At 39.2% G+C, this 4,062-nt stretch overlaps 1 long non-coding RNA gene across 1 annotated transcript; it reads right to left on the minus strand.

The window, feature by feature from the left end:
* Positions 1–484: 484 nt before the first annotated feature.
* LOC107835062 (uncharacterized) lies at positions 485–3,981 on the minus strand. The gene is made up of 3 exons (XR_001660896.1): positions 3,837–3,981; positions 3,045–3,048; positions 485–495 (listed from the first exon to the last, which is right to left on the minus strand). It is a non-coding gene; the product is annotated as an uncharacterized LOC107835062 (long non-coding RNA).
* Positions 3,982–4,062: the final 81 nt, after the last annotated feature.

Consider the following 4,062-nt stretch of genomic DNA (forward strand, 5'->3'; position numbering starts at 1 on the left):
TAAAATGGTTCAAAAATAAAATCAACATCTCAAAATTAAAATGGTTCAAAAATAAAATCAACCATTCAAACTGTATAATGGTAACTGTTTCTGTCTATTCCCATAAACTAAGCCTGGGATCAAACAATGTATTGAAGATGTCATTAGCAGAGACAAATGGTTCTACAGAGACTTGGCTAAATGGCTAAAAAATAAAATCAATACTTACAAATAAAAATGGTTAGGAAGCGCATTACAAACCTTTGGTTGAAATGACACGTTAAATTCAAGTCTCCATTACAGACCAGAGAAAACTAAAGAGAATGCAACGTTGTGTTAATCCATTTGAGGAGCCGGCAGTTTATCTTGAGGAAATAAATGACGATGCAAAAGTTAATTAGACTGTAACATGCGCAGTCCGCAGCTCAACCACTGCGGACTGCGAAGACTTAAAAACCGCTGGGAGTAACTCATCCAGCGGATTTAACAAATGGAGCCTTCTGGGTTCACGTTACTCTGGAGGAGCTGTAGACGTAACATCTGTCCATTTCGGAGAAGCAAAACCACGCAAAAATAAATAAATAATCCTTGTAAAAGCGCTCACCGGACCGCGCAGGGTAAAACACTCAGAGTTCAGTTGATCTGTTTGGATCANTCTTCCTGCTCAAAACACATTGCCGCTGCGCCCGGATGTTATCAACCATGTTCATTCTTCAGGTAATCCTTTATATACAGAACAGAAACCGCTAAGCTAAAAGCTAATAACGAAGTGAATGCTACCAGTCGAAATTTGCATTAATTTCGCGATTTTACTGCTTTTGCAGCTGCTCCGTTCCGCTTCTCTTTCACGGTTATTTGCGCAACTTTACTTCGTTCCTCAGCAACAAAATACAGCCCATCGTTATTTATTGAAGATTTTATATTTCCAAAAACACAGGAATATAATGTTTCGTTTCGTACGTTTGGAAGCTCATTCCCTCTCACATAATCGGAAAAGCCGGGGAATGGCGGCGCTTTTGACATTTCTGACATTCGGAAAAATATTTTAGCATAACTCCAGTTTTACTTGGCCTATTAACACAATTTAAAAACTGGTGTGTAGTTTATAATGTGCACTTTAAGCTCGAGTTGAAAGTTAGACTGAGGGAGGCGGAGTCTTGCTGCTACGCCGTAACAAACTAGACGTTAAAAAGAGCTGTCAGGCTGTGGACCCCTATGGTTTATCGGATCGATACTCGCGGATGAAAAATCGATACTTTCCGAGGGCAGAAAATATCGATATATATCACCAAATCGATTTATTTATACAGCCCTAGTCCTAACATAGCATGAACTTCACTTTTTTTTTGCCACTAGTGGCTTTTATTTTGAAAGAAATCCAACAGAAAGGGTGGGCAGTGGAGGACATGCAGCCAAGGAGCCACATAGCAGAGTTGTAGTCTAGACCACCGAACCTGAGACCAAGACAAGACCAAGACCAGCACACCGCGCTACATGACACAATAAAATTAAGTGCATCTATCAAAATTGCTTCTCAAATTGATCTGAAAATACACATTCCCATAAAATACCTAGATATTAAATACTTAGAGCTGAAATAAATTTAACCAGTATCAATTAAAACTCATTTTATTCTGTTTTGCTTTCATCTCTGTGCCACAATCCGTAAAGGTCTCCTGCCATCCCTAAAAAAATAACGCCCTGGGCAGTTGCCCATATTGCCCATGTCAGAAACCACAACTGTCTGCACCATTAAACATAGCATTTAACAGTAAATAACGCTCAACTATGAACACTGACCACGCTCAATAAGCAAGAAATAACCAAGCAGCAGGAGGTGACTGTTCTCATCCTCCCTCATGTCTGCCACCATGACAGGAGACGAAAACAAAGAGCAGTGAGCATGCTCTGCGTTATGTTCTTGTTTTATTTATTCGCCAATTAAATATAAATAAAATAGTAGCTACTGCAGTGTACGTACGCAGAACGAACAAAGAACGGCTCTCAGTGAGGCTTCAGTCCTTAGGAATCAGTAAAGATCCGTCCAGAAGAATCGGATTGTTCCTGAATGTCATATCACTATATTACAGACTTTGGTCACAGCGTTGTCCCATATATGGACACCTCAGTCAACACCTCCACACAATAATTCAGCGCATGAGTGACAACTTTTTTTCATCCAGATGCTACATGTGTCTCCGTACAGCTAGCTTTGCTAGCATCACGTCCACAGATCTTACCTTTCTTTAAGCTTTCCTTCCCAGTGACGCTAAAAGTTGGACTAAGTCCCACCGTGAAAGCGAAGCGCTGCTGGTTTTACATGTCGCCATATCTTATGATTTATGCAGCTATTATCGATCANTTTTTCTTTTCTTGGACGTTTTGATGTTAGCTTGTCGATGTCTCAGTTTTATTCGCTGGGAAAATTAATAAGCAGCTTGAGGTGACTCTGCTGCTCTCTAGTGGCGAGAAGCCGTAATGTTGGCTGGTAACAATCGGAATGCATTGTGGGAGATGTAGTTTGTCGTCAATTCATGCTCAAAACCTATTGTAAGTCAATGTCGGCCTATAAAATGCTAGGGGGGCCACATAAAATGACATGGCGGGCCACATGTGGCCCGCGGGCCTTGAGTTTGACACATGTGATCTAGATATTTCAAACCTAACTAGATTATTCTGTACTAACAGCAGAATAAATACAACATTTGTCAAACCTTCTGATTGATTTGTGGAATTTATAAAATGTCAATAATAGATTCCAGAACGTTTTTTGCATCTGAAATGGATTAGATCTGATTCATCAAACTGGCATTATTTGTTATTTTAACTTTCCATTTTCTTTCTCTTTTTTATCTTTATTGTAGTTGGATTTGGACAGGAGTTCAGTTTGGTGGCTTCCTGGAGGGAGGAATCAGCTGAGCTAATGCTACCAATCAGGGCCGGCCCCAGCCTCCATGGGCCCCAGCCTCCATGGGGCCCTAAGCCAAATCTGGTTTTGGGGCCCTCTAGTTCTGCTAACAGTGTGGACCGGCTGCAGTCAGCAGTCCGATCATCAGGTCATTCACACACCTGCTATAAACTGACTGCATCTCTGGCTGTTTACATTATATACATGTATAATATAGGACACATTTATTGGCCAACTGGTTTATCAACCAGTTGATTTCTGGGAGCCGATTTCCTTAATTTTGGGGAATCGTGATTGGCTGATACTTACATGTGAAACTGATCTTATCTTCATCAGCAAAGGTTTAAGCATCAGCCTCTGTCCTCTTCTGCTCTGCAGTGAGAGGTTTGACTGACAGACCAACAGGTCTGAACGTTTACAGTTATCAATATTCACCCACTGTTGCAGCTCAGTGACTTTCTTGCTTTATTTAGCAACATTTCAGACAAAAAACTTCATATCAGCCAAAACCAAAATCAGCAGCTCAGGCTTTTTAAAGATCGGTAACCAGGGATCGGCCAGTGGTGGAGAAAGTACTCAAAAAATGTACTTAAGTAAAAGTACAAATAAACAGACAAAAATGTACTCAAGTAAAAGTAAAAGTACCACAATAACATTTGTACTTAAGTAAAAGTAAAAAAGTACTGGTTTTTAAAAATACTTATTAAAAGTAAAAGTACTTACTGAATCGCAAATACAATATTAATGAACAAATCGTATTTAATTTTAATACATCAGAAATGTGCCATTTTAATGAACAATGCCACAGATAAAGCATGTTTTTATTGTGTTTACTTTGTAACATAGTTTAGACATAGATATGTGATTCTATGCATCATAATTTCAGGGATGGAAACATCTCGTCTCCTGTCCTAACTAGGGGTGTAGCAATACAATAATTTAACGATACGATATACAATATTCTGGTCACAATACGATATTTATCACAATATTTGTTGAGCGATACAATTTGCTACGATTCAGTGCATTTTTACGATTTTCTGAAAGATTTTAGAAGGACAGAGTGATTTTAGTGACATTTTGTGTTCCATAGACTTGAATTTAGTTAACTGAAAACTGATTAAAAGCACCAACTACACAATACCTGACTCTGATTGGACAGTCTAACAGTCTGC

Source organism: Poecilia formosa, unplaced genomic scaffold, assembly GCF_000485575.1.
Source record: "Poecilia formosa unplaced genomic scaffold, Poecilia_formosa-5.1.2 Scaffold965, whole genome shotgun sequence".
NCBI lineage: Eukaryota > Metazoa > Chordata > Actinopteri > Cyprinodontiformes > Poeciliidae > Poecilia > Poecilia formosa.